The sequence below is a fragment of the Peromyscus eremicus genome, chromosome 18, assembly GCF_949786415.1.
Source record: "Peromyscus eremicus chromosome 18, PerEre_H2_v1, whole genome shotgun sequence".
NCBI lineage: Eukaryota > Metazoa > Chordata > Mammalia > Rodentia > Cricetidae > Peromyscus > Peromyscus eremicus.
This window is the reverse complement of record NC_081434.1, coordinates 46217409-46227324: the sequence shown is the minus strand read 5'-3', so window position 1 is coordinate 46227324 and position 9916 is coordinate 46217409. Positions and strand designations below refer to the sequence as shown.

Genomic DNA, 9916 nt, shown 5'->3' with positions numbered 1-9916 from the left:
GAGTGATACAGAGAATAGTAAGTTCTTTTCATTAGAAGAAAATGGTAGATGAAGCTTGGAGATATGGTATGTTTCTGTTTTCTTTGTTAAGACAGGGTCTCATGTCTTCCAAACTGTCCTCACACTGGCTTTGCAGGTTCACCTTGAGCTTAGATCACCATGCTTCTACATCACAAGTGCTACTATAAAAGATGGGGCTACCTGGCCAGTGAGGACAGCAGTAGGCATTGAACCCAGGACTTTCTACATGCCAGACAGTCACTCTGCCAACAGAGGTATGTCTACAGCTGTTGTCTTTATTTTCCCAGTATCCTCTCTTTTTCCCCCAAGAGGCAGAATCTCACTGTAACTCAGAGATGCCTGTAACTACTCACATTTTGGTGTCTTTGGTGCATAATGGGGAGCACCACACTCAGTCTGAGGGCCTTTTTTTCATGGTGTGGATCCACTATTTCAGTTTCCTGTGCCAATGGATCATCAGACTTGTGCCAGCACCCTAATGGCTTCACTCTCTATCTGCTAAACTCCTGGGGTGATTTTGTAAAGCTAAGCACATGACTTCCATGACTCTACTATTAACCAAACTACCACACTGTAACCAGCCCTACAGGTTCTTCCTGAATGTGCTTTCAAACACTTCTACTTGAGGAAGGTGATCTTTCCTCATCTACATTCACCCTACATAGCTTCTCAGTGTATTTAGTTGCTGATATTGATGAATAGATGGATTTTAAGGAAGGAATAAGGCATTCTTGGGCTATCTTGTTATTCTGGGATTAAAGACTTTGGCAAACACCACCCAGATTCAGTTCAAGTCTTAAAAGCTCTAAGGGTCTGTGCTAGGACTCTGATTCTACAGGAAAGAAGCAATAGGTATATGAATTCTATGTTGATGCCAAAGACAAATGAAGAACAGAGCAGCAAACAGCCAAACTAACCCCAACACACAGTGAGAGCTAATGTTCAGCTAAAGTGTTCCTCTTTAGAAATGGGCGTCATTTCCATGTAGGGTGGGGGACAGAGACTGTGCCAAGGCTACAAAGGTGTTAGTGTTGGAAGCTAGGTTTCTGTCCTGGTGTGTGACTTCTATACTCTGGCTTGTGCATGGGCTTCTCTCATTCTAACACTCCTCACTCTCTTTTACTTCACCTTGATGTCATTTTTGTAACTGATGTTTTCTCTGGTCCTGCTCAGCCTCATGGACCCCACAGCCACTTATAAAATAGTCACTCAGAAGCTTATATTAATTAAAACTGCTCAGTCATTAGCTCAGGCCTACCACCAACTAGCTCTTACATTTAAACTCAGCCCATTTCTGTTAATCTATATGTTGCCATGTGTTCTGTGGCTTTACATCTGTGCTGTTACATGCTGCTACCTGGACGGCAGGCTGGTGTCTGCTCACTCTGCCTTTCTGTTCCTAGAATTCTCCTTGTCTGTTTATCCTGCCTATACTTCCTGCCTGGCTACTGGCCAATCAGCATTTTTATTAAACCAGTATACAAAAGCATTATCTCACAACATTTCCCCTTTTCTGTTTAATTAAAAAGGAAGGTTTTAACTTTAACATAGTAAAATTACATATAACAAACTAGAGTTACAATTACAATATCTAGTCTATTTGTATTTTGTAAAATTAAAGAAAATATTCTATCTATCTTATATTTATGAGTCTAAAGTTTCATATCTAATTTATCTTTTATCATAACCAAGGAAAATTATAAATATCTAGTCTTTAACTACATCAAAGACCTCAGAAGGACACAATATTACCTAAGTAAACAGGAATAGCATTGTAAGCAACTTCCAAAAATCTGGAATGACAGCAACAGCTGGCAGCCTGGACAGTCATCCAAAGTTCCTCTGCAATGTTGGGGCATCCATCTTCAGCATATAGGCCTGGAGTCTCTCAATCACTTTTCCCTGTGTCCTGTAGAATATCTGGCAGTTTCTTCTGTGAAGCAGGAACCTGAAGAACCATTCAGTGGTTACCTTCCTGTGGGTCTTGCATGTCCAGTCGATACAACATTTTGTCAAGCAGTCCAGGCAAGAACAGTTTCTTGCCCAAATGGCTATTTTTTTCCAAGAAGAAGATAAACTCCATATGGAATATCTTCAACACCCATCTTTCTCTCTGAAGTAAATTGGTGCTGCCAGGAGCAGACGTGTCTGATTATCCAGAAAGTCTAACTCTTTGAAACATTTTAAATGCCATATTCTGTAGGTCTTTGAAGTGTTTGAAGATTACCTACCTAACTGAATTATATCTAAGTATACCTAGAAAAATTAACAAGACTATAAGATTGATTATCATAGAAGATTAATTATTAATCTGTATTTCTTAATTATATGTTACAATTTCAAATGAGCTGCACAAACATAATATCTTAAACAAGAGTAGAAATATACATACATTATAACAAAATTAACTTTAAATTTGTATCAATAAACTAAAATCCATAGCAATGTAAAACATTTCAAACAAGTTGTTGCTCTATAGAAGTAGATTCAAAAATCCATTCTTTCAACCTATCATATCTATATCCTATCCCTCATTCTTTTTTAAAAAAAGATTATACTTATAATCAACCCTCTTTAAATAAAAATAAACATTTATAAACAATATTTTGCGAATTTGGGTGTAGTTTCTCATACTACTTCCTGCTGGATGAGGGTGCTGGCAATCTTACGGGGACCCTGAGTAAATTAAGAATTATGGTCAAGTCCTGACTGGAATAGTTTGTGAGGCTGCATTGTCTAAGACAGTTGCCTTGAAACCATTCTGGATGTTGGATCATCTAGGCCATGGTGTCATCAGAGACCTTTCAGGGGGTCTTGGCTGGTCAAACCTGATGTATCTTAATCTGGAACAAATCCATAGCCCCTTGCTTTCTGGGGAAACAAAAGCAGAGCCTCCTTTCCAAAGCAACATATCCTTAGATCCAAATTTTGAAGTCAAAATACCTTTAAAATATACATATTGGTTTAACTGAGCGTTCTTTACAATCAAATGTCTTTTTGCAGTTAAAAATCCCAAAGACAACACAATCCAGATTCTCTGTGTGATATTCATCTTTACGTGGCTTATTTTTTATATTACTTTTACTTTTTTAAAAGACTTTATTTTTTAAAACTTTCTATGTCTTTAATATAACTGTCTATATTCCTTTCTTTTTCTCTTTCAAGCCTACATACATTTTTACACACATTGTAAACCATTTAAAGTCTTGTTCCATCTGAATCTGTCTTATTGTGAAACTATTGCTTTAAACTGCAGTGGCTAGTACTGAAGCAGAAACCTTGGCTGCTGGCTCTGCCCAACTCAGCTTCCCAACATGGCAGTGGTATGTTTACTGCCAGCTCTGGGTCTGGAAGCCATGTGTACCATTTTTTTTTTGTACTAGTAAAAGCTAAATCTGTCACACAGTGCTCTATGCAGCTTGGATACTCCTCATTCCCACCATGCTGCAGGTCAAGTGCACAAGCCATAAACCCACCATAGAGTAGCTCAAGCCCAAAGGCTGCGGCTAACTTGAGAGAGACAACTAGGAAGCTGTTTTTAGTTCCATTTTAGAATCTTTTTTCTCAGGTTTTAGGTGGAAAATCTTGCCCCACGTTGGGTGCCAATGAGAGGAATTTCTACACCATCTTATTAAATAAGAAACATGGAGCCAAATACAGAGGTAATAGCCAAAGAGATCAGAGAACTAGCAAAGAGCCATGACTACCTTATCTTACCACCTCACTGCCATCACTTCCCCAGAGAGTTTCTTCCTGTCTGACTTGTGTTTTTATTGCCTTTCTGTTCTGCCTTTTCATTGGCTCTAAGTCCAGCCACATTCCTCTTCATTGCCTGTCTATATAGACCGCCAAGGTCTCTATGGTTGGTACTGGGATTAAAGGCTCGTGTCACCATGCTTGGCTGTGTCCTTGACCACACAGAGACTCTGACTGCCATGTGATCAGATTAAGGGCATGTGCTACCACCACCTGACTTGTTTATGGCTCGCTGACCTCTGATCCTCAGGCAAACTTTATTATTAACATACAAATAAAATCACAATTCAGCACAATTAAAATATTACCACATATATGTGGCAGAACTGAGGGTGGAAAGAACCCAATGACAAGTGATGATGTAACTGCTGTGGTGGCAGCAGCAGATGCAGGCTGCTGCGGCATGGCAGAAACTAACAATTGGGGTGTGTGTCAAACACTGCCTCCTGCCTCTGCCTCTCTAATGCTAGGATTAAAGGCATGCACCTCATGATATGGATTATTTTTGATGTCTAAATAGGAGCTGATGAAAACATTTTCATATCTTTGTTCCTCAATCATCTTCATTGTTTCTATTTTCCACATGGTCCGTATCATGGTAAAGTAACCACAGGTATATACCATAGGACATTCTGACTACAAAATGGAGGGAGATAATAAAAGTGTTATAAACATGAGGGGTTATTTTTGTTCTCTTAAAATAAATTGCATAATGAGGAGCAAATGTTGCTGGAGAATTTCTCTCCAGCTCCCGCCACCAAGTCCCGCCAGTCCCAGAGCCCACTTATAAAATAAACACACAGACTCTTACATTATTTAAACTGCTTGGCCATTAGCTCAGGCCTGTCATTGTCTAGCTCTTACTCTTATATTTAGCCCATTTCTATTAATCTTTACTTTGCCACATGGCTCGTGGCTTACTGGTATCTTCCCATGCTGTTTGTCATCGTGGCGGCTGGCAGTGTCTCTCTCTCCGCCTTCCACTTCCCAGAATTCTTTTCCTTGGCCTTCCACTTATACTCCCTGCCTAGCCAATGGCCAATCAGTGATTTATTTACTGACCAATCAGCAACACATTTGACATACAGACCATCCCACAGCAAGTATATCTTTAGCTTATGAAAAAACCAAACATATTTCCTTCTGGGCAATAGCTTCCATGTGCAGCAGCATCCACACAGGGCAGGCTGCACCGAGAAAACCCCTGCAAGCACTTACTGTGCCCACAGTGAATCCAGCAAGTTTGCTGATTTTATATGCTGCCTAAGTTAAAAAAAATTCTAAAACCTATTCAAATGGTATAGCCTTGAGTGGTAATGAAACAAAAATGTTAAGGCAGATTAATGATAAAAAATGTAAAAGTGTATATACTTGTCAAAAGTTCTTAAAGTGGTAGTGTGGAGCTATTTTAATAATTGTAGCAAAAGAGATAGAGTCAAAGCACATGGAAAAAAATGAGTTTGATGGGAAAATTGTCAACCTTAGATATATTTCATTGTTCTCATTCATTGTTTGCTTGTAGCTAGAGTTTTCCTGCCTGGCCCACAGTCAGGACAAATCTCTCTCACCCGCCAGTCCCACAGCCACTCAGACCCAACCAAATAAACACAAAGACTTATATTGCTTACAAACTGTATGGCTGTGGCAGGCTTCTTGCTAACTGTTCTTACAGCTTAAATTAATCCATTTCTATAAATCTATACCTTGCCACATGGCTCATGGCTTACCGGGATCTTCACATGCGGCTTGTCATCATGGCGGCTGGCCCTGTCTCTCTCTCCGCCTTCCACTTCCCAGAATTCTTTTCCTTGGCCTTCCACTTATACTCCCTGCCTAGCCAATGGCCAATCAGTGATTTATTTACTGACCAATCAGCAACACATTTAACATACAGACCATCCCACAGCACTTCCCCTTTTCTTAAAAAGGAAGGTTTTAACCTTTACACATCTCCAAAGTCAGCTTGGTATATTTGGGAATTTGGGTGTAGCTTCTCTTACTACTTCCTGCTGGAGGGGGGCGCTGTATCTTATGGGGACACAAAGAATATTTTAGGATTATGGAGTAGTCCATGAGGGTGTATCGTCTGAGCCAGTTTCCTTGAAATGGTTCTGGATGTTGCATCATCTGGGCCATGGTGTCATCGGAGACCTTTCAGGTGGTCTTGGCTGGTCAAACCTGATGCATCTTAATCTGGAACAAATCCATAGCCTCTGGCTTTCTGTGGAAACAAAAGCAGAGACTCTTTTCCAAAGCAACATATCTTTACATCCAAATTTTGAAGTCAAGGTACCTTTAAAATATACATTTTGGCATAACTCAACAGCTTTTGTAATCAAATGTTTTTCTTCAGTTACAAATATCAAAGAGAACATAATCCAGATTCTCTGTGTGGCAGCCATCTTTACATGGCTTATTTTTTTATATTAGCTTGAGCCTATTGCTTTAAACTGCAGCCTTCTAAGCCTGAAACGGCGCTGGCGCTGTGGCTGCTGGTTCCGCCCACTTCAGCTTCCCAACATGGCGGTAGTACATTTTCCGCCAGCTCTGGGAGCCATCAACTCTCAGAAATAGTGGGTCTATGCTTCTATCAAAGCAGTGTGTAGCCCAGAAACTTCTTCTTTTTTTTTTTTTTTGTTTTGTTTTGTTTTGTACTAGCAAAGGCTAAATCCACCACACAGCTTAATGTGCCACTTGCAGAGGCCTCATTCCCGCCATACTGCAGGTCGAGCATGCACGCCAGGAACCCGCCATAGTAGCTCAAACATGCAGGCTGCCGCTAGCTTAAAAGAGACAACTAGGAGCTGTTTTTAGCTCCGTTTTAGAATCTTTTTACTCAGGTTTTAGGTGGAAACTCTTGCCGACACGTTGGACGCCATTTGTTGCTGGAGAATTTCTCTCCAGCTCCCGCCACCAAGTCCCGCCAGTCCCAGAGCCCACTTATAAAATAAACACACAGACTCTTACATTATTTAAACTGCTTGGCCATTAGCTCAGGCCTGTCATTGTCTAGCTCTTACTCTTATAGGACTGCTGTATCTGCAGAGCCAAGTCTTCCAGCTCTTGGTTCATGGACAGTAAACATTACAAAAAGGATTTTCAGAGCTATTTTGGGTTGCACAAGACATCTGCAGTGTCTGTGTGCTTCTTGTGAAAAGATGGAAGAAGTTGCCAGCAGATCCAGAAAAACAAAGCAAAACAAAACCAAAACAAAATAACAACCAAAAACAACAAAACTGGAATCATGTGGTAGACGCAAGGGCAGGACCCAGTCTAAAGACAACATTTAAAACAAAAAAAAGTGAGAACTCTATCTGGAAACAGGATGAAAAGCAACCAGATCAGCAAACTGCAGAAGGAATTTAAACACCACAATCCTGATGCTCATAGCACCTCAAGTGCCTCTCCAGCCCAGTCTCTGCTTCAGTAACCAGTCAGATCAAGGCTTCCAGCTCTAAGAGGACTCCAGTTTTTCCTTTTTAGATATCACCTACTGGAAAAGACAGAAAATACATTGTGGGATCATCTCTAAGGGCAGTTTTGGCGAAGTCCTCATTGACACCCATCTCTTCAAGCCTTGCTGCAGCAGAAAGAAAGCAGCTGCTGAGAAGCCTGAGGAGGAGGGGCTGGCACCTCTGCCCATCTCCTCTCAGGAGTAGTGACTGAGGTTCAGTAGAAGGGAACAAAGATTGATTTAAACTTTGAAAAGACTACAAAGCAACAAACTGACCCTCCTAATTTTAACTTGGATACCTATTATTCTTCCAAAAGACATTTTATATAAGTTTTAATGTATTACCCATTCCACACCCAACAAACTCAAAAGCCAGTGTCTAGCTTACTGCAAGAAAAAAGTGTACATAATATTTAAGATGCTGAGTATTTCATTGGAAAGCTGAATGCTGTTGTAAAGTACTATTTAAGTGTTTTTTGCTTGTTTAATACCCCCAAATGAATGAAACTAGGGGATTTCAGGGGCTAGAGGGGCCATTGTTCTATGATAAACCATATGTAGTTTAGTCTTTCTGTGGAAAGGTTGTGGTTGAGGCATTTTAAAATGTCTGGCTACACTTATTTTTCCTCATGATAATTTGTCATAATTCAGTAGCATGACCTGCCTCTGGAGACAGTTAAGAATTTTGGAATGCTTCAGCATTACCAAACTTCTGATGATTCAGACCTGTACTACTGATTATTAAGCAGGGGAGACTGAGATTTCTCCAAATAGCTTGGAGGAGGAAGCAATTTCTGAACACACAGGTAGCATCGTGTTACCTCCCTTCATCTTAATATTTGATAAGAAGACTTTATGTGAATCTTCTTAAACACAACTAGAACTCCTTCTGGGGAAGGCAAGCCTGTAGGATGGGCAAGGTCCTACACGGATAGTACCAAAACATCACCATACAGTATAGAGAACACATGGTTAGAAACACTTATTAGAATGTGTAAGTCCTGGGGATGCACTGGGCATAGCTGATGCTGCTTGAGGCACATTTCTTAGAGAACTTGCAGTGTATAAATAACTGACATTACTGTTAAATGACTGTATGGGACTCACTGAAATCCATATGATTCAGTTCTAGCTCTGGATTTCCTCAGTTGACCTTTGTGGAGGTTTTATCTATAGAGTAGCTCTCTTGTCTTGACTTTATTAGGATTTGGGCTTTTGTTGCTTTTCTCCCACTATTTAAAGTAGGCTAAAGAGAAGAGTTGTATATTGAGATTAAGTTGGTTAGTTGAGTTGGTTTCTTGGAGTTGGGCTTCTGAACATCCAGGTAGCTGAATGGAATGCCTCACATTACGATCTCAGAGAAGGTTTCTCCTTAGAACGCTCCTGAAGCTGTCCAATGGCTTCTTCTCAAAATTCAGGAAAAAACAATACTGCCATGTCCGACATCTCTTAGAGGGAAGGGTACATGCTGACGTAGTATTCTGTCACTCGTGATTATTTTGAAAACTGGATTGTTAAAGTCTGTTAGTGTTTCACAACAAGGAGAGCCACAGTTTATGACAACCTGTAGTTTTATAGTTTTACCTTGTGTGCTTCTTCCTTTTGTGAAAAACCTACCTAGTACAAGCTACCATATGCACAGAGTGCCCAATGATTGAGCATCTCTATTTCTGAATTTATATATTTATTATTAGACCTCAATTGCAGTCTTCTCCCACTCACCTCTATGCCTGTAAACATACTGTATTTAGGCATGCACTTTGTATTAATATACTAAATCTACAAATATGTCTTATACTTTTTATACTCTTGGATAGTTATTATCAAAACCATTACTCTAGGGTATTGAATAAATTTAGTTTTATTAGAAAAAAATAAAATAAAAAACTTGGTATCTGATGCCAAAGTAGGATACTGAATTCTGATATAGCCTGAGAAAAATCCGGAGATAATATTTAAAAGTAAAAGTAGATGAAGCTTTTCATCTGCCAAGTAGCATTAAGTTAGTTGGTAATACTCACCTTTTTTACTTTTATACTTGTGTGTGAATGTTTTGCTTGCATGTATATCTGAGTACCAGAGGCATGCTTGGTACAGAGGTCAGAAAAAGTCATTGGGTCCTCTGGAATTAGAATTTCAGATGGATATGAGCCCCCTTATGTGTGCTGGGAACCAAACCCAAGTGCTCTTAACTACTGAACCATCTCCCCAAGCCCCAAACTCATACTTCTTAAATTTAGCAGATGGAATTGGTATTCTGAGTAACCTATCTGAGACAGCCTTATAGAATTTTATGAAATGTTTTTTGTCATAAACCAATGGGAAACACCATTTCAGAGATTGGAATGAATCCTTCAAGCTTTGTTCACAATATTCCTAATGGAAGCAGATAACAGTGCCAGAGCAGGTCATTACTCTACATCTCCCCAATGTAACAGTCATGCTAAAGGAGTGAGAGGTCAAAAGGCATCTCCAGTATTCACACTTGCAGCTCAGCAGTTCCCCTCTGCTGTGGGTAGTGGTAAACTTTGTTCATGCATTTCAAGGCCACTTTCACTGTTTTGCTATCCCAGAACCACAAAGGGCAATTGTGAAAGGGCATGGGGAAAGGACTAATGTAGTGCAGAAGGGAGATTCCTTTCTTTCCACAAGCTCATCATTGTTACATTCTCTAAATCTGGCTGT

General features: G+C 39.9%; 1 pseudogene; it reads left to right on the top strand.

Moving 5' to 3' along the window:
- The first annotated feature begins 7015 nt into the window (after window positions 1-7015).
- On the top strand, window positions 7016-7436 carry LOC131895282 (SIN3-HDAC complex-associated factor-like; annotated as a pseudogene).
- Window positions 7437-9916: the final 2480 nt, after the last annotated feature.